Here is a 20,755-nt window from a genome sequence, read left to right as displayed (position 1 = left end):
GCTGGAGAGAGGGTGTCCACCGTGGGCAGCAGCCCCACCTGGATCTCAGGAAGGCGCGCACACACAGGGTGGCACGAAACCTCGAAGACACTGATTTTCGTCCGCCCGTGGGGGTTGATTCTGGCCTGCTGCCTCTCTTTCGCTAGGTGCGGCCATAAGCAAAGTCGTTATTCCATCTCTTGTGGCCTGGGCACTTCTGGAAATAAACCCTGTAGCTTCCTCTGCAGATAGAAGAGGAGGGAGGGAGCGAGAAGGAGAGGGAGGGAAACATCGACGACGTAACAACCGCTTGGCTGCCTCTCGCACACGCCCCCATCAGGGACCGAACCCACAACCCAGGCGTGTGCTCCACCAGGAATCTAACCCGCGACCTTTTGCTTTGCAGGATGACCCTCAAGCCTCTGAGCCACACTGGCCAGGGCTGTTACAACAGCTTTTGATCTTCAACTAAAAGGAACACACAAAAGGTTTTAAAAAGGAGAACACGTAAAGCACTGTGAGCCCGTATCTGACAGGGCTCCAAGGACCCCCGTATTTATGTCAGCGAACGTAGGAATCCGTTTTGTAAGCAATGCTCAGCCGCTGGCAGGCCCGCAGCCACAAGACTGACAGGACTTAAAATGCCGAGAGCAGCACTGAACAGGCTGTCAGTCTGGGCACTCCTGACATCTGGGACCACGGACGCCTTCGCTGGGGGTCCTCCTGGGCACCAGGGGACGTCTGGCAGCGCCCGCGCCTCTCCTCACGGGGTGCCAGGAGCAGCCCCAAGCAATGACTGTGCACTGGCCTCGTGTGTCCCAGGGGAAGGGATGCAGAAAGGGCCTCTGGCCGTCACGCTTGGGCGCAGCCTCCCCCTCCCCCGCCCCCCGCCAGGGTCCTGAGCCTCTGCAGCACCGTCGGCGCAGCCTTTGCTGGGAACTGCACCTTGGACTCTGACTCTGGCTTGATGGCACACGGGCCTCGTCTCAGCCTCCGGGGCCCGACTCCCAAGGATGCGGTGAGAAGAGGTGGGAAAAAAACAGGGCACACCTCTAGGTCGGGGTGCTCCCCTAGGTCGGGGTGCACAGGCCAGTTCCCACCTGCGGCTTTCGTGGGCGGGGCCAGCTGTGCGCTCTGAATGGCGCTCATGGTGTTAAATGCTTGGAGAGAAAACCAACCCATGCCATGGCCCTGGCTGTCCCATTCCAGGGGCACAAACAAAGGTTTATGGGCCCTCCGCCACGGTCGTGCCCTTCGGTGCGGTGGGCGGCTGCTTCCACGTTACAGGCACGCGGCCGAAAGTCGCGACAGAGACGGGCGGGCCCACAAAGCGTCGGCTGCCACATGCGCGGCTGCCGGTGCGCGGCAGGGTCCCATTCCCCAGCGTGGCCCCAAGGGTCCTCTGCCTGCATGAGCTGCACCGTGACCTATCAAGGGCTCTCATCAAACCCGGCGTCGTCCACCAAGTGAGCCGCCGGTGCCTCACGCGCAGGAGGACCCCAGGACGGGCCCTGCTCATCTGAGGCTCGCGTTCCCGGAGGCCTGGCTTCACGCCCCGTCAGGACGCCGATGACCGACAAGAGACCCGTCCCTTCCTCCTCTGACGCCGAGAACGGGTTCGAGGGCATGTTGACCGATCCTCGCTGAGGGTGCCGCTGCTCCGGACCGGCAGATGGGTCCCCCGCCCCGGCGTGACCCACAGCGGTTCCTTAGGGCCCCGCAGGGCCGCTGCCCGCACGCACAGGTGCAGGAGAACGGAAGGCGCAGGGGCGCACGAGGCGCGGCTCGCCCGGTCACCGCCGCAGGATTCACGGCGCCCGGCGGTGGCTGCACCGCGATGTCCGTCCGTGACGGAGACACAGAACAGCGTGCACGCACGGAACGGAGCAGGATCTGGCCGCAAAAACGACTCCGGCTACCGCACGGATGAACTGGGAAAAGGGGATCCTACGAGAAAGCCAGTCACAAGGCCGACTTCACACGTCCTACATTTCTGTTTTTATTAGCACACTACGCCTTTCACATAGTTAAGTATGCAAATTCTTACATAGGTTTAAGACAGCTTTTTGCTTTTGTTAAGGAAATTTTTATATATTCAGTTTTAAACAAAAAAAATACCTCAGTGAGATTCTTACTTGAGTTAAAATTGAGGTCCATCCTTTTCATTCTGATTGGGCCTTTTGAAACAATACAGCTAAAAAAAAATATCTTCCCCAAATTTCCACCTTCATGTTTCTAAAATCACAAAGGTTTCTGTGGGGACTTTTTTTAATTAAAAATAAAAATCTAAAGAAGCAGAGAATACAAAAATAAATAGTAAAATCAAACCCTCCCATCCCATCCACCACAGGTTAATAATGTTTATGGAACTTTTTTTTTTTTGGCGGTTGGAGACTGAACATCAGCTCTACCTGGGATGTGGGCTTCACGTCATGAACTCAGGCTGGTAAGATCGCTTAGTTCGCTCTTCTGGAAACCTTATCATCTCACTAGATCTCTACGCAGTAATCTGTGTTTTTCTAACAGTTTCAAGGTTAACTAGCAAATCAAGATAGACACAAATCGTATTAAGAAACCAATAAGGCATAAAATTAAGAAAGAGGAGCCAGATAAAATCTATACGCATGTGCCCAATTACAATGAGTTTTTCGGCTTTCTTTTAAATCCTCCTGAAAAAACCATTTTCAAACAGAAGGTATTGAACAAATTTTGGCAAAACGCGCTTCTGTGGCTCAGGCAGATTTGGGGTAAGAAGAGAGAGATGCAGTGGCAGGTGGGTGCTCACCTTTACGGGGACTTCATGTGTAGACCGTCGGACCAGCGGGCACCCCAGCATCCGAGCATAGAAACCGCAAAGCGTCTGCCTGCTGAGAAATGGGGAGATGTGTTAAAAAAAAAAAAAAGAGGAAGCCCTTAAAAATCTTTGGGACATAGTCACCTCTCCCATTCCTTTGTTTTTTCCTTCAAATTGATGATAGTGTTTTTCTTTCTCATTCCAACTCAAACTCCATCATGACTGTGTTAAACTCTAACACAGACCAGGTAGTTTTATTTGCAAAGTGAAAAAAGGAGAAATGAAAATGGCCAGTGAGTCATCACGGTACGCATAGCAATTCTCAAATCAAAACGTTTCACAGTAAATCCCATTGCTTGTCGCTCGGCTATGGCTACCCTTTAGTGGTGTGTTCATGCCCACGGGAATATCGCGGAGAACAGTACCACATGCCACCGATAATCTAAACCACACACACACCCCCTCGAAACGAGAGAACATGCTTTAGAGAAATGTTCCACATCACTCGGGGCGGTGTCAGTAACAGTAACGGTCGCAGCAGCATGTTTGTGTGCCTATAACCAGCTTGTAGATACCGGGCTCAGAAAAACACAGAAACCACATGCGAATCTCTGTTCCCCTTTGGCTTCCCGAAAAGGCAGCAAAAGAAAGGCACTCACGCAGCTCAACGTTCCACTCTTGGACTCCCAGGTGTCCACTGCACAAGGCTCGCGTGCGCCCTGATTTCGGAGGAAGGGAGGCTCACCTCTCATCCGGATGGCCCTGCCTATCAAAGCTCGGTTGGACTTTACAGTCGATACACATGCTACACTGTCAACCAGCATTTACTCAACGACGTGGACCTCTTCCTTTAAAACGTCTTTGGTTGGGAGTGAATCCAGCCCCCCTGAAGTTGAAATCATCTATGACCATCTACACACTCAAGCACTCAATAAATAAGGTCCTAACCAGGCAGCTCAGTGGGTTAGAGCATCTTCTCGATACGCTCAGGTTACGGGTTCGATCCCCGGTCGGGGCATATACAACAATCAACCAATGGATGCATGAATGAGTAAAACAACAAATTGAGGTTTCTGTGTGTCCCCCGCCTCTCTAAAATCAATACATTTTTAAAAAGTTAAAAAAAATCTACCCCTGGGGGGAAAAAAGAGATTTACACAACAGTTGTCTCCAACTCTCTGCATAAAAACTAAAGGGCACCAGAGGAAAGCAGGCACAAGGGAACACTGATTTTGCTTATAAAATAAAAATAACTTTCGTCATGACAAGCATTCTGTAGCGGAGACAGACCAGGCAACCCCCACTGTAGGAACCTGAAATAGAATGTGAGCGTCTGCATGCAGGGCTGGGCTGCAAATTACCGCAGGGGAAAACCAGCCTCGCCAGGGAACTGCTAAACACCGCAAAGTGTCAAAATATGAGCAGCTGTCACCACAATCAGCTCCAAATTGCTTGAAAATTAAAACACTAAAATCCATAATAATTCAATAAGTAATTAATATATAAACAGCTCTTATTACAAGCTGTTCAGAAAAAAAAAAAAAGCTTTAGAATCAAATTCTTATTCTTTGGTCCAAAAACAGATGGCAACCCACAAATTAGAGTCTTGGAATGGAAGATTATCTCTTATATATGTTGTCAAACTCATTAAGGGTAATTAACATCATCTATGTGTTATCAATGCCAAAAAAATGAGAAATGTGACTTTGGTTAATAACATTCTTCTGGTTATGCAACACATCAAAATTAATTAGTTTGTTGCTAGAAACAATAAATGAAAATGAGAGCCCCGGCTGGCTGGCTCAGTTGGTTGGAGCGTCGTCCTGTGTACCAAAAGGTTGCGAGTTTGATTCCCAGTCAGGGCGCGTGCCTAGGTTGCGGGTCAGTCCCTAGCTGGGGTGCATATGGGAGGCAAACTGATCGATGTTTCTTTCTCTGTCTCCCTTTCTGTCTCTGTCTCCCTCTCTCTCTCTTCCCTCCTTCGTCTCTCTCTAGAATCAGTTTTTTAAAAAAAAATCCTCAGATGAGGGTTAAAAACTAAAAACGAATAAATTAAATAGAAAACCGACCTTCCGGTCATTACTGATTTTTCTGGTATTACTACCCTAACCTCTACCCATAAACAGTGCTGGCAAAAAGTTTACGTACTGCAAACTCTTTGTGTGATGCGCAAATAACTTTAATGAATGCAATGCATTCTGTATCCCTAAAAGATTAAATGTGAAAAGGCCTGATTTTCTGGCTGCTGTCAGCTCTTGGCACAGCGTGGTATAGACATATACAGGCCGTCCTTACAAAAGTGTCCACGTTCTTGGTGTCCCTGGGCCACCCTCGAAGAAGAGTTGTCTCGGGCCACACGTTAACTATACAAACACTAACAAAAACCGACAAGTAAAAAAAAAAGGTTTTATGTAAAATTACGATTTTGTGTTGGGCCCCATTCATAGCCATCCTGGGCCGTATACGGCCCGTGGGCCGCGGGCTGGACACCCCTAATTCATTAACAGTGCTGGGCCGGCTCGCCCTCTGCCTAGTTGCAAAGCAGGCACGCCACTCCAAAGGAAACCTGCCCCGGTGGCAGACAGTCCCTACCCCCCGCGCTGGCCACTGCCGGTCTGCGTGCTGGTTCCACGGGTTTGCCAGTTCTGGACACTGCACATGAATGGAGTCACGCAACACGGGACTTCTTCCACCACGCGCGGTGTTTTGAGGGGTCACCCACGTGGCAGCGCGGACCAGCACTCTGTTCCCGTTTGCGGCTGGGTAACATTCCGCTGCATGAAGAGGTCACACCTTGTTTACCGCCCACTGGGCTAAAGGCTTCAGGCGGCAGGGAGTCGCCGAGTGAGGAGCTCTGGCGCCAGGATGTGAGGAAGCCCAAGTTCCATCCCTGGCGGGGACACCTCCGGGAGCAACTCCTTTGTTGGCCTTTGTCCTCCGGTTGGGGACTAAAAGATGCAAGCAGGACAGGAGGAGGGAGGCCCAGCTGGAACAAGCTGCGACCTGGGCGGACAGGGAGCTGGGGACACGGGTCACGGTCTAGCTCGCAGCCCACCAAGGCGCCGGTGGGGGAGGTGGCAGGGACGCGCTGCCCGCCTAAGAGCCCCTGCTGACCAGCGACACAACGCTGGAGATGGAGAACGTGCACTGTTTCTCTACGGGAAGCAGACAGCTCACGGGGCCACGCAGCAGCTTGTCAAAAGGCAGTGCCTCAGGCAACCGGATGCACTGGACTTTTTTTTTTTTTTGCCTTCAGCCCTGGCTGTCATTCAACCCCAGCCTCCCAACCCTCTGGTGGTTTCAGCACCAGCGTTTTGAGTCTGGAGTTGCTGGTTAGAGTCATCAGATCCCCCGGAGCGGACAACGGTTGCCCAGGTAGCTTCTGACCCTGAAATCTGATAGGGACCCACACATGTAATCCCTAATGAAAGCACTGGATTATCACAGAGCGTCCATATTTAAACACAGGGGTTCTGCACCGGGAACACGGCGTCCTCCACCCCGGGGGCCGGGACGCAACGCCGGCAGGCGTTTTCGGTGGTCGCACTGGAGCGGGCGATACTACTGTCCTTGAGTCGCTAGTGACTGGCAATGCCACTCACCAGCCTACAACACGTTGCATTGGCCCCCAAATGTAAAGAAATCATGCCAACGCTGACCAAGTTCACTTTGTTCAAAGAGACTTGAGAATCGCTAAGGTCATCTCTTCATGGCTTCCATCTCATTTTTACTGTGAAATATCACAGGGTGGAACGACACCTTCCCACAGATCTTGGACCCAGGAAGAACTGTCTAAGGGACACGTTCGTAGACTGTCATAAGGCTTCCTTCCTTCTTGGCTGGCCAAGAGTACGAAAGAAAGCAAGAAGCCGTTACGAATCACCAAGTCAAAAGGAACACCATGTACTTTTATCAATCCTAAGTCACACGCTTAGCTATGTAAGTACCGATGCTACCCCTTGCTAAAATAGAGTTAAATTCGTGTAATCCAAGTCCCTTAGTTGCACGGAGAGGCCAGCATGGATCAGCGCCGAGGCCTCCTGCCCACGGCGGGCACCGCCTGCCAGCCACAGCAGGCAGCCGCCTTGGGGATGGTGCAGCCCCAGGGACGCCCCCCGATGAGAGCAGCTCCGGCTGACATCTTGTCTGCAACCGCAAGAGACCCCCCCAGCAGGACCACCCACCTAAGTCACGCCAGCATTCCTGACCCTGAGACCCTAACCCACTTTGAAGGGCAGGCAGGAGACACCTTTGGGTGGGGGCCTTTCCAGCTGGTGCCTCTGCAGAGTGGCTGCCGGGACAACCCGGAGCCGAAGGCACCTGCCACGGAGCAACTAGAGGTTTCAGGTCAGTCAGGGAGCATCTGCCAAAGCACGTTCTTCCCAGCGATGTTTTCCAGGCTGTTAGCACGCATTGGGTTCAGCGAGCTCTGAAAACGGCTCTGAGCTCCAACAGGAGCAGGAACACCGGGTTCACTGAAGTTATCAAAGACCAATAATGTCCTTATGCTTACTGTCTGCGTGGCTCTGTTCTCAGTACTTCGAACGGACTTAAATCCTTTGAAGAAATGAAAGAACCCCACCTCCCAGAGTGTCTCAGTGTGTTCTCCCCGAGACATCCCAGACACCCCTGCCAACCGGGGCACACCAGGCGCTCACGGACGATACGTGCTCACGCTACCGTCCCGGGTTCCCCCACAGAACTGGGAAACCGCCGTGCGCGTGAGCACCAGACGCCTGAGATCCAAAGGCGATGGCCCTTCACTGAAGGGAATGCAAGCGTGCCCAGAGGGTAATCGCTTCTAAAAATACCCGGCGCTTTTCACGGCGGGAGAGCCCGGGAAGGAAGTAGGGCAGCTTGCGCCGAGCCTCTGTCCGGCGGGAATTAGAATGGGGCCACCACCCTCCCTTCTCTTTGCACTCAGCCATCTAGGAAACGGTGGCTGGGAGGTGGCGGTCACAATGCATGGACTGTGCCCTCGTGTCTCATCGCTGTCTTTTCAAATTGCGTGCCCGAAGATACTGGTTTCGTGAACGCGCAGGAGCTGCTGAAAGAGCCCACGTGCATGGCCAGGGTGGTCACCAGATGGCAATGTGCTTGGCGGGCTTCGGACTGGAACCCCCTGGAGGGCTGGCAACCTCGCTCTTCAAGGGTCAGAGCGCAAATACACTGGGTCTCGTGGGCAGCCTGCGTCCCTGTTACTATGCACCGACGCTACCTGTGTGCAGAGAAGCAATCGAGGACGGCACAGAAACTCAATGGGAACATCTGCGTTCCAAAGAAACTCTAATTATGAACAATGAAATTTCACTCTCACCGAATTTCCATGTATCCTGACCTTTTTTTCCTTTTCTGGGCAACCATTTAAAAATGAGAACTACGCCCTTAGCTTGTCGACCGTGCAAAAGCATGTGTTGGGCTGCATTTGGCCTGCAGGCCATCGGTCGCCGCCTCATGCGTTAGAGAACTTGAGTCCGGGTCCGGTCCCATTTCTGGCACATCTCAGGAAGATGACTCAAAAGGGAGCCTTCAGCAAAACAGTATGATTGGTCCTCAAGAAATTCAGCGCAGAATTCCCACCCGCCCCAGCAACCCCACTTCTGGGTCTATTCCCACAGGACCTGACAGAAGGGTCCTGAATGGATAGCTGCCCCCGAGGTTCACAGGAACATTGTCCTCAAGAGCCTAAAAGACAGAAACCACCGAGATCGCCGCCGACAATGCGCGTGATGGAGTATGATTTAGCCTTTCAGAAGAATGAAATTCTGACTGAGGCTACCATGCGCGTGACCCTTGAGGACACTGTGCTAAGTGACACAAGGGAGACACAAGGACCGATCTTGCGCGATCTGTGTTTCCTGAGGCACCCAGAGCCATCCGATTCAGAGACAGGAAGTAGAGTGGTAGGAGCCAGGGGCGGGAGGAAGCGGGGACAAGGACGGGAGTTATCACTGAATGGGGACAGAGTTTTCATGTGGGAAGATGACGAAGTTCTGGAGATGGATGGCACACACACTTAATGCCCCTGAACGGCATGCCCAAAGATGGCGGACGAGGGGAAACGTCACTGTCTGGGTGTTGCTGTGGTAAAGAAACAAAAAAAAGAGTCAAAGATGACGAACCTTCCGTGCAAATGGATTTCTTACAAGACCCCCGCTTGCTGGTTATAGAAAAACGCAGACCACACTGGCTGTGACCATTCGAACGGGCATCGGCCCATCCATTCTGCAGCTAGCAAGGCAAGAATGGATGACCCGTTTTCTTCTCCTCAGCCAGTTCGGACCTTTATCTGTGAAATATAGGACGTACTTGGCAATCGCTAAATCACAGCAGATATTGAGATTCTTTCTCAGTGGCAAGGGGCCTTCCCTAGAAACAATCTCAGAATCCGGGCCGTTTCCGGAATATCTGCGTGTTAGTCAAACCTAGAAACTCAGAGGCCAGCTTCTGAGCTGGGAGGACTCAGCCCCACAGTAGCAGAAGGACATACTTTGGTTAATTAAATTCATATTAATCTTTGCGGTTGGGAAATGGGACGGATGTTCTTGTTCAATTAAGGTTAATCGTAAAAGACATTCAAGAAAAAAAAAAAGCACACATTATGCCGTGACAGGGTGTTCAGGACAGTACTTGAGGTCGTCGGCAGAACCCCGAGAAGAGCAGGTCCGCAGGTCTGGTTCCTCGAGGCTGCCTCACGGCCCCCACCTCCAAGGAAGGCCACAAAGTCAGGAAGAAGGAAACTTCAGCACAATCCTTCGTGGAAGCTGTTTCCCTTCCTTTAAAAAATGGGCGGGGGAGTGGGGAGCAGTTCAGAACGCAATATGAACGCATTTTTCTCTGGAAGAGATTCCAGACGGCAGGCTCACTGAACTCTCATCTACGAGCTCGTCAATCTCTTAGGAAAATACAAGCTGTTGTCAAATGACTTTGGAAAACTCACAGGCGCTTTAAACTTCGGAAAGGCACCTTTGTGACGTTTGGGCACCTCCCACCGAGTGCAAAATGTGTCTTTGGGGAGGACCCCCTTTCAGCCCACTGCCAGCTCCATGTTCTGCCGGGACCATGTCCTGCCGGGGCCATGTCCTGCCGGGGCCATGTCCTGCCGGAGCCAGCCTGCGCTTCAGGGGCGTCCACAACGGCACGCTTTCCCCACGCGCCCCACCCACACATCTGCCCGCCCGCCCGCTCCGTGGCCACGTGCCGTGGGCCCGTCTGCAGGCGCTCTCTGCTAAAGTGCCCCCGATGCGCCTCTCCCTGCCGCCTCAGCTGCGCTACCCCGGTGGGAGACGAGAATGCATCCTGCCTGACCCCCGGGGTGGCCAGCACAGTGCGCGGCCTGTGCAGTCAGTCCCCGGCCCTCAGCCAGCCGTCCATCCGTGCGGTGGGAAGCCACCGGGCAGTTTCCGGGTTAAAGCCGACACCGGTACCATCATGCCCTGCAAGGAACGGTATGGCTGCCCCCCGCACACAGGTCTGCCCTCATCTCCTTGGCAATCACTGGGACCCCTCCTGCCAGCCTGGCCTCCTTTTGTGTTCCTTAAGTTCCTGGACGTCCGTCCCGCCGCCTGCCCTTCGCACGCGCTGTTCCCAGCTGCGTCCTTCCAGCCCCGTCACCTCATCGCCTCCCTGTGAGCACGCATGACTGGCTGGTACCTTGTGGGGCGTTTCTCTGCTCACTGCCCGTCTCCCATGCCGCGCGCACAGGGCCTCTGCACCCCTCACGCGGCACTCAGAGAGGGGGCCTGACTCAGCCTGGGCGCCCACAAAGTGCAGCTTCGTGCCTGACGCGAAAGAAACTTAATAGCTGGTGCATACACAGGTGAACGGGCAGACACGTGAACGAGCCAACAGATTCAGACTACAGGAGGCGGACACGGGTGGAAGACTGGCTGTCCTTCTCGGTGACTCCGGAGCCACTTCTGGGTCTCCGAGGGCTTTCGGAATAAGCACTGATGACAATGGTGACGTGGGCGGGGAAGCGTGCGGTGCCGCACCCCTGTGAGTGTACAGCCCTGAGCAGGTGGCGCCGCACGCCCGTGCCGCCCACGTCTGAGTTGAATGTCGTTGTTACTGAAAACTTGCAACGCCTCAAGTTCTCAAACACCTGAGAACTACAGCAAACTTTCCTACTAACCCCAACCTCCGCAACCCTACCCCTCGCAGGCCTACTACTAGCAGCCACAGGAAAATCAGCACATCGCTAGTAGCCTCCACTCTTCGCTGCGAGGTCTCCTAAGTAAAAGATAAATGGCAACCAGCTCTAGCAAACGCTTCTGGCAACCCCTGCCAGGCCGTGACTTCCACGTACCCAGCTCACAGATGCGCGACCCGGGAGCCCTGGTTACTGACACATATGTGCCCTTGATTTTCACATCCTCCGTAGAAGTAGCTTCCGGCCAAAAGCAGGAGCACCGGATGCCCGCGCGCAGCTGGAAGGCAGGCCAGGCAGGGTGCCCTGGCACCTCTCTCCCGCCTCTGGACACCCTGCCGGTCTCCCGCAGCTGTTTCAAGTTCGCTCTCAGCCGTCCTTGCTGCTGGGACGACCCCCCTTAGAAGATATCACTTAAACGGATGAACGGGAGCGTATACGCGCTGGCCACCGTATTTGTACAGAACCGAAGTCGAATGCCCGAGAGGCGGGGCAAGCGTGAGTCGCTCTAACACCACAACCAAGATGACTGGGGAAGACGTGGAAATCTGGGGAGACGCAGGCATGAGGCGTCTGGGCAGCTTTCCCTCAATGTTCACGGGGGTCGAGGGACTAGAAACGCGGAACCGGGCGAGGCACACTGTGGGTGCGGGGGTGTGGACCGGTCCCCACTCAAAGGAACGGCAGGCGGGTCGCTGCGCATTCACATGCTTTCGGTTAAAGCAGCAACAACAAGGCAGGCCGGTATGGGTCATGTTTTAAAAAGTAATGCCCAGCATTTTCAATGAACTGTTTCCATAAACCTACTACTGTTCGGGCCAGAAGACAGGGGCCCACTCTCTCCTTTCATGCAAAAGTGCAGGATTACCCATGGACTCATTATCCATTTACCATGTGCACATATCAAGGACTCCTCCGTGCTTACGGCACGAAGTTCCCAGTTGTGAACAGTGAATATACTTTCTAGAGCCCTCGGAAGGCCCGAGGTTACACGGCTACCCCTTTATCCTATGAAATCCACGCAGTACTGCAGGCAAGCCCTGATACGCGGAAATCCCTTCACCAAACACAGCGTCCAAACGCTGAATACAGAACCGAGAAAAAGGAGCTGCGTTTTCACAAGCAGCTTCTTACTGTCAGGAAAAAAAAAAAAAAAAAAAAGGACAATGGAATCTGAAATCAGCCAATTCTTCCCTTTGTTAAAGACATTTGATCAGCTCCAAAAATTCATTGATGAAACTTTTAAATTTTTTAATCCTCACCTGAGAATATGTTTATTTTGATTTTAGAGAGAGAGGAATGGAGAGAGACAGAGAAAGAGAAGGCAACATGGACCACTTGATCCCCGCCCACACCCTGATGGGGGATCCAACCTGCCAGCCTTCGGTGTATGGGGCGGCGCTTCAACTAACTGGGCCAGGGGGCCCGGGCGAAAGCTTTTTTAAAAGGCAGGCGCCTGTGAAGTGAGACGTGACAAACTTTTAAAAATTACATCCTGCCGATCCTTTGGTTGCAGTCCCTCCCTCTCTCCCCACCTGCACCATCAAGGGCCAGCTCAAGCTCACATCCCTCCAGGAGATCGTGAGGTTGAGCCTTAAAGGGGCAGTTTCTTCATCGACTCTTGCGCTAGTGGGCGAGGACAGACGATCACGATCACGAAAGACCCTATGTCACTATGCTGGGATGGTTCGTTTACACTTCTGAGGCCCCCGCCAAACGCAAGACCTGCATTTGTTTGCATTGACTTATCTATCTACTCCAGGGGTTCCCAAGGGGCGGGGCACCGCTGGCAGTACCGGGTGGTTCCAACTGCTAGGCGGGGGAGGGGAGAGGTCGGCACCTGGTGGGTGGAGGCCAGGGCTGCTGCTCGGCATCCCACGATGCAGAGGACATCCCTGCACGAAGACGCACCAGGCTCCCAGTATGAACAGCGCCCAGGGTCAGGACGCACTCTAGCCCTCATGTGCCGATGGACTCCCCACGCTGCGTGCAGCCAGTATTCATGCTCCACACGTTTAACCACACGTTCTTTCTTCGACATTGTCTGCAACACACCTTCCTTCTGGTGGTAGGAGCCCAATCTTCCTTGCATTTTTCATTACTGAAAGACTCTTCGCAGTGTTCTGCTAATCACTGCAGGGAGTAGGACTCACGACAGGCAACCCAGAAAGCTTTAACGTTTCTATCTTCTAAAGCTACTGTCCTCAGTAAGTGCCCTGGCTGCTGTGGCTCAGTGGTCTGAGTGCCAGCCTGTGAACCGAAACGTCGCCAGTTTGATTCCCACTCAGGGCACATACCTGGGTTGCAGGCCAGGTCTCCAGTAGGGGGCACGTGTGCGAGAAGCAACCGATCAATGTATCTTTTGCACATCGATGTTTCTTTCTTTGTCCCTCCCTTCCTCCCCCTCGCTCTAAAAATAAGTTTTTTAAATCTAAAAAAGAAAAAAAGAAAAAGAAAGCTACTGCCCTAAAAACAACTCTCATGCTCCCTGACAGTGGTTGGGCATTGTCCCTCAAAGCTGAAGGTTGTGGGTTCGATTCCTGGGCAGGGCTCATGCCTCATTTGCAGGTTTGGTCCCTGGCTGAGGCACATTTGAGAAGCAACTGATGTATGTGTTTCTCTCCCTCTCTTTCCCCACCCCTGCCCCTCTAAAAATAAAAGAATAAAGCTTCAACAAACAAAAAAAACTCTCATGCCCCTCCCCCTCTCTTGGTCTGTCCACAGATAATTCCCAGGGGGAAACATATATTCTGCCAGAACCTAGACTACAATGCTACCCATATGCCATTTAGTTTTAGTAACGACACACCCGCTAATACTCTTGATGCACCATAATCACCACAAAAACATGCCAAGGATGGCCTGAGTCTCGTGGATGTCACCGCGCCTGCCCCTGTACTTCACCTGGAGGGCACGGCAGGTGGCCCCCCCATCCCCCGCCCGACGCTACCACCGGTGCGCTCTCCCAGCAGGCTTTGCAGAGGGATGGAGGGGAGGGGTGAGAGGATCTAATGCTCAGACGGACACAGGCAGGACCCGGATTTCTAAGACATCGCTCTCAAATGCAGCGGGCCGATCCCCCCGGCCACTTTCACCCCCCCGCCTGGAAAGTAAAGGAAGTAAAATTTTGAAGCCCATTCCCTGTGGCGCAAGCCACGTTGAGAGCACTGCACGGATCGGTCCGCATGCCTAGGGGCCACCGCTGCAGATGACAGAGGCCAGAGCGGCCACTCAGCAGCCTGCAGCCGTGGCCAAAATCGCTGGAGCGCACTCGGCAGAATGAAGGCAGGCGAGGACCGTCTAGGCTACACAGTTCTGCCTCCCCTGGGCCACGTGCAAGATTTTTAATCATATTATGCACCCACTTGATTCTTGGCCAATTTCAATGAGATTAATAAGCAACAACTGGTCCAAGTTTAAAATTATCCCTTCCCCAAAAAAGGAACAAATTTCTGCTCGAAAATTATTTTTCAAATCGCGAATTGATTTTCCTCGTTTTAGACAGACAATGGAACTTGAGGTCTCAGATTGGACTGGCCGCTGTGACTGAGCTGTTCCGTAAATTGAAATGACACACGATTTTGAAGGCAGTGCCAAACACGAAACAAAGAAAGAGCCCTAAATACCTTGCATTTAACTTTTAAAAATGGGTCACCTCCAATGATAGAGAATCATTTGGATAGACTGGGTGAAACAATATATTATTGAATTATTATGTATTAAAATATGAATAGCAATATTAACCTAGTTATAGATTCAGGTATATATGGTAATATGAATTTCACTGCTTTCTGCTTTACCTGTTTTTACAGTAGCTATTGGAAAATGGAAATTACATTTTGGGCTTAAATTTTATTTCCACTGAACAGTGCAACCTAGGCTGCTTCCATGGTGCCGAGGGGCTCTAAAATGATTGCAGTTGACAAAATAAAGAGTTTGTATTTTTTTCCTTAGGTCCTCACCCGAGGACATTTTTTCATTGCTTTTTGTGGAAAAGGAAGGGACAGAGAGAAACATCGATGTGAGCGAGAACATCAACTGAGTGCCTCCCATACGCGCCCCGACCGGGGATGGAACCCACAACTTCTCCATTACGGGACGACGCTCCGACCGCCCGAGCCACACCTGGACAGCGCAAGGCACAGAGGTTTTTCGGGCCACAGGATTCCTCTTCTAAGCGGGTCCACTGCAAATTTTTAATTACGTGCCTATACCATCTCTCTTACTCCTCCATCAACTCAAAACAGATCAATAATCACAAACGGTTCTTTTCCGTTTGAGGTTATTTTTGATGCAGTGAATTCCTCGAAGTTCCATCAGACACACCAACAGGCCCCGGCGAGAGCACGCGGGTCTCAGAATGCCAAGGGGCTCGGCAGGCGGCTGGCACGGTGAGCCCACAGCCCACCCCTCGCCTTTGTGCCGTGCGCGCGTTTTGAGGCAGGGCGGTATTCGCTGCCGAGCTCCTGCGTGAGTGAGGACCCAGGATGGCTGAGGCTGCCTCGTCCATGAAATGGGGTGACACCCCCCCCCTCCCTGGGCCTCCCTTCCCAGCAGGTTGCCACGGGAGCTCACGGCCTCTGCAATACTGGTCAGCACAGCTCAAATCCCAGTGGGCTACGCGTCCCGGCGGCCAGACCCTGAACAAGGACCTTAGCTACGGCGGGTCTCGGTGACTTCCGCTACTATTGTTACATCCCATCCCCTTTTAGAGATCACGCCCTGCCCTTAAATTGTCAGCTGTCACTTTAAGATTGAATTCAGTCCCCCCCCGCCCCCCCATCACAAGCAGGGGTAAACCAACACCTGCTGGTCGGGCACTGAGCACCTGGGCAGCTGCCCGCACCTCCTCCAGGGTGACAAACTGAACACCTGCCTGGCCTTTTTGACCAAGAGGAACGTTAGGGCCGCATTAAGCTCTATTTGGAACTAATTTAAAAACCACCCATAAGATGGGTGGGTGCTCAGGAGAAGTAACTCATTTTGCAGCACAGAAATTTGTGCGACGTGACAAGGGCACTTTTCACTTCTTCTGTGCATCCGGCACAGGGCAGAACCGAGGACACGCCTCATCTGTGCGGGGAAAACGCATCTCAGTCCTGAGGAGATGCCTGCCATTAAAGACACATGGTTACTTCTCCACAGATTAGCTCATCTACTGAAACCTGCTTGGAAATCATTCATTCCAGCCCTGGCTAGACTGTTACCTAGTCAACATACTTTTGAGCAAAAATACACAAACATCATTAAGAAGCTACATCTGTTATGGTGTAAAACAACAGACACTTCACCCAAAATTATCCCAGCATTTGTTTTTACCAGCCATCAATAACTTCTGAATCATCTTTTCCCTCCCCTTTCGTTTCAAAGTTTGGAAAGCATCCTTTAGAGAATAAAAAATTACACTTCAACACTCTAAAAAGAGAACTGGAATGGATATTCGCAAAGCTTTCCGTGTGATGTTATACAACAGTGGAGGGGAGAGTGGGAACAGCTAATGCGAAGGTTGAACGATGATGTCAGAGCCATAGAGAAAACAAACAATTCTCTCCTTGTTACGCAACAGCCCAATGCTTCAGAGGCAGCACGGAGCTTATCACGTAACAGGTAGTCAATGAACTCGTCTGCGCAAAAAACATGTTACGTATGCCCTGGCCAGGTGGCTCGGTTGGTTGGAGCATCATCCTGTGCATCAAAAAGCTGCAGGTTCTACCCCCGGTCACGGCACATACCTAGGTTGCAGGTTCAATCCCTTGTCAGGGCACGCCCAGGAGGCAACCAATTGATGTTTCTGTCTCACACAGATATCTGTATCTCTCTCCCCCCTCCGTCCCTTGAAAACAAGGAAAAAAATCCTCGGGTAAGGATTTTTTTTTAAAAAAAAGTCAGGGCACAGGCCTGGGTTGTAGGCCAGATCTCCAGTAGGGAGTACAGAAGATACAACCACACATGAATATTTCTCTCCTTCTCTTTCTCCCTCCCTTCCTTTCCCTCTAAAAATAAATAAATAAAATCTCTTAAAAAGAAAAAAAAGGAAAAAACATGTCACGCACATGCGCATGGACATGCATACACACCCCCATTGGACACAGAACCGTGGCTGATGGCAAGTAGAAACAAACTAGCCTGCCAATTGATAGTTATATTTTTAAAAACATCTTTTACTGGCTAGCCTAAGAGTCTGTGTTTTCTACAACTGTCATTCTATAAAAATACTATCTTTTGATAAGCATCCTAGAAAACAGAAGAGGAGCCGTATTCACGTAGCCTCATGACACTCAAACACATTGACTCTTGTTAACAAGCGGCCGCGACTCTCTCACCCATGGCCGCACCTTTAAAGAAGGGCGGTCGAAGGGTTCCCGCCAGGTGTACCGGTGCGTACAACCTTAGCGAGTACTCGGCTGACTGGCCTCCCTGCTCTGGACTTGGTTCTCGGTTAGTACAGAGCCGGAACATGCAGACTCCGAGTCTGGCTAACGTCAGCAGACCCATGTACCAGGCATGTCAGAAACGGCCCATTTACAGAAAGCGCCGGCATCGCAGTCCTGAAAACAACAGGCACGTCGTTCTGGCTGGTGTGGCTCCGTGGACTGAGCGCCGGCCTACAAACCAAAAGGTCGCCAGTTCAGTCCCCAGTCAGGACACCGGCCTAAGTGGTGGGCCACGTCCTGAGTGAAAGGCGCACGAGAGGCAACCACATATCAATGTTTCTCTCCCTCCCTTCCCCTCTCTCTAAAAATAAATAAATAAAATCTAAAACAAAAACCCCCCAATGGGCATTTAAGTTCAACCCATAAAGTGTAACATTCGAAGAAGAACCGGAGATGTCCGATTCACAGGGAGAGAAATGCGGATGATTCACCAAAGAGGAAACGTTCCACCTCGTTAGTGATCGAAGAATTGGAAATAAAAACGCGTCCTGCTATGTCAGCCCGGTTACTCATGACCACGTGAGCCGTTTGCGGGGACTGTACCCCACCCCGCGTGGCCACACCAGACAACCGGCACAACCTTTCGGCGAAGCCACTTGGTCATCGTCTGAATTTGCTCCAACGCAGCAGCCTCAGGCACAAACTGGACGCAACCCAAGCCTCCAAACGTGTGGCACAAATGATAGGACAGACTCACAAGACACTTTTACCACACACTGGTGGGCACTGAAAAGCTGCCTCGGGAAGACTGGGACACACATGTGACAAAGCTGAACATGTTACACACACATGCATGCACACATGTGTACACCAAAATATACCAAAGCACGGATGGGGAACTTCTACAGCTGGGCTTAGGGGTGCTATTGTCTTCTCATGCTTAATTTTACTTTTCCAAATTGCTTGCGGTACATTCTTTATAACGTCAGGGAAGAGTTATGCAAACCCTGGCAAACAAGTAATAATCATTAATTCCTCATGTCGTCAGTGTTCATAAACTAAGTAAGTTCTTTACCCATTTATTCCTTCTCCAACCATGCCCGTGGTGGTCTGCCTTCTACACCGCGACGTGCTGGGAAATTCTTTCCTCCTATACGTCGGCAGACACTCACCCACATCCTGCGGGTCACCTCTGTGAAGGTTTCTGATGCGAACGTCTATAAGCACAACATTAAATATGTATGGTTGATATTTGCTGCTTCTAAAAATATGGTGAGAAGATGCCTTGCCAAGGCCTCCACTTGACCTTCTCGCTGAATTAACCAAGACCGTCTCTTCTGCAGAGCCGCTGACAGCTGTACACCCCCCTCGAACCCCCCGTCCTGCACCGGCACCGGCTCCGCCTCCCTCCCCACCCCCACAGGCCCAGGGCCTTTCTGCTTCATCTGGTTACCTGCTTCTGCAAAAACCCAAGGTGTCAACTGCTCCCAAATCTACCTCTGCTATTAATTAGACTTAGGCATTGGGCCCTCATGTGACTTCATACATCTGTGTCACTCCGCGCTCCGCCTCTCTGAAACCGACCCCCCGGACTGCGGAGGGCGCTGCGTGGGCACGGCGCCTGAGGGAGGCTGGCCCTGGACAAGAGGGAGCGATCCACACGCCAAGGAAAAGCTCTTGGTCACCCAACCTGCGCTGGTCTACTTCACCTTAACACAGAAACAGTCCCCGGGAGGTGGAGCTGAGCACGTCTGCCGCACCGTGAGTCCGCGCCTGGGAAGCGCAGCGGAGGGGAAGGGACAACCAGTAACGTGGGAGGGCAGAACCGCGGCACTCGGAGCCACTGCAACTGCCCCAGGTTAGTGCACCGGACGGAAGACACCGTGGCGGTCCACGCCCTGAGAGGTGACGTGATCGGAGCGCGCTGGACCTCTGGGGTCTTGGTCCCCGGACTTCACCCCCACCTCATCACGCCACCACCTCAGCCCCAGGTGAAGGGCAGCCTACGGAACTCACGGCCAGGATTCTCGAACACGCTCGGGGTCCCGAAACACAGGGACCACCTGAGAAACCAGGCCAGCCCAGAGGAAATAAGGAGACGCGGCAACAAAACTCCACGGTGTGTCCTGTACGCGTAACCCTGGGATAGAGAAAGGATGTCTTTGGCCAAGTGGATGAAATCTCAGGAAGGTGAAAATATCGTTAATAAAATTTCAAACACCATCTGTGCCCTCTCTGAGGGGTCCCAGATTCACCCAGTGTTTCTGAGCTCAGCAGCTATGGGTCTCAACTGTCCAGGGAGACGCTGGACTGTGACTGAGAGAAACCGTCGTGAAGCAGCGAGGCCTGTGAGCTACGTACTTCCCTCGGCACGAAACCTGCACGCAGAGAGAAACCAAGCGACCCTACCTGGGTGAGCAGCTGTGACGGTCACAAAACCACCCGTCATGGGTTTGCCTCGCTGCACATCTTCCACAAGTCAAAACTCATTAGGCTTGGGAGCCTGGACACACGCACACACAGTTCTGCCGAGCTGCGGCCTTTCCAAAGCTCGCTCGCACACAAAAGACGAGCCAGCCACAGAAATGCATCTGTCCGGCCACCATCAAATGGTTCTCTTTCAGTAAAATCTGGGTCTACTGGTAAATCAGTTACCTCCCAGATTCATGCAGCTTAAGAAGCCAGACTGACTGGATTCCCCGCCCACGCCCGCAACGAAAACGCTCAGCAAATAACGTGCTCCCCTCGGCAAAGCGTTTCCATATCCAAATGGTACAAGCGGTGCTTGTTAAAATTAGATGAGAAACAAGTTCCTGCTTAAAGATGTTGATTTACCAGGAAGTAAATCCTGAGCAGATTTATTTTAGCAAACATCGGACATATGCATGCAAGAAGGTGTGCTCTACTTTTCATCTCCAGGAGAGAAGCTACTTGTTTTACCTCGCGGAACAGAGTTCAGACGTTTTCCCCCAAAGCAAATGCAGTTTCGGTGTGGTTCTGTGTGTGTGTGTGGCGGCCCTGTGCGCGAGTTCACGGACCCACGCGCGCGGGCACGCTCCAAGCCGGGCCTGACGATGGAGCCGGCCCCGTCGGGGGCTGTAATTAGGAAGGAAAGCCACCCTCCTGTTGTCTGGAAGGTGCTCCCGTGGGGCCCCACGTCTGTCTCCAAGGGGTGAACTCGGCGGCAGGACACCCCGCTCCTCTTGCGTACCATCGGAAGCCGCCACCGCCCCTGAGAGAGAGGGAACCCCGAGGTCAAGGCTCCCCGTCCCACTCTGCCCCTGGCAAACACAGAGCATTCCTGAGCTCTCGTGTTGTGCCTTCTTACCGCGCCCTGAAAAGAGGCAGAGTCTTGAGCGATGTGCCGCGCAGCACCCAAGCCTCCCCCAGGGGGCCATTTCTTTCTGAGGACACCGGACAAGGCTCCAGGCACCCAAGCCCCCCCGGGGCAGTGTGGGT

General features: G+C 52.5%; 1 protein-coding gene across 3 annotated transcripts in view; it reads right to left on the bottom strand.

Annotated features, from left to right (window-relative positions):
* TBL1X (transducin beta like 1 X-linked) overlaps positions 1–20,755 on the bottom strand; it is a 135,624-nt gene that overhangs the window by 39,850 nt on the left and 75,019 nt on the right. For 2 of the 3 annotated variants that reach the window (XM_054581036.1, XM_054581037.1), the window contains exon 3: positions 2,765–2,846. The exons of the other annotated variant lie outside the window; for it this stretch is intronic. The gene's annotated coding sequence lies outside the window, so the exon portion shown is untranslated. The remainder of the gene's footprint in view (positions 1–2,764; positions 2,847–20,755) is intronic. 3 annotated transcript variants of the gene reach the window in all.

Source organism: Pteronotus mesoamericanus, unplaced genomic scaffold (genome assembly GCF_021234165.1).
Source record: "Pteronotus mesoamericanus isolate MK-2021 breed Mesoamerican mustached bat unplaced genomic scaffold, CSHL_Meso_final contig_65, whole genome shotgun sequence".
Lineage (NCBI taxonomy): Eukaryota > Metazoa > Chordata > Mammalia > Chiroptera > Mormoopidae > Pteronotus > Pteronotus mesoamericanus.
This window is presented reverse-complemented; position numbering and strand designations above follow the sequence as displayed.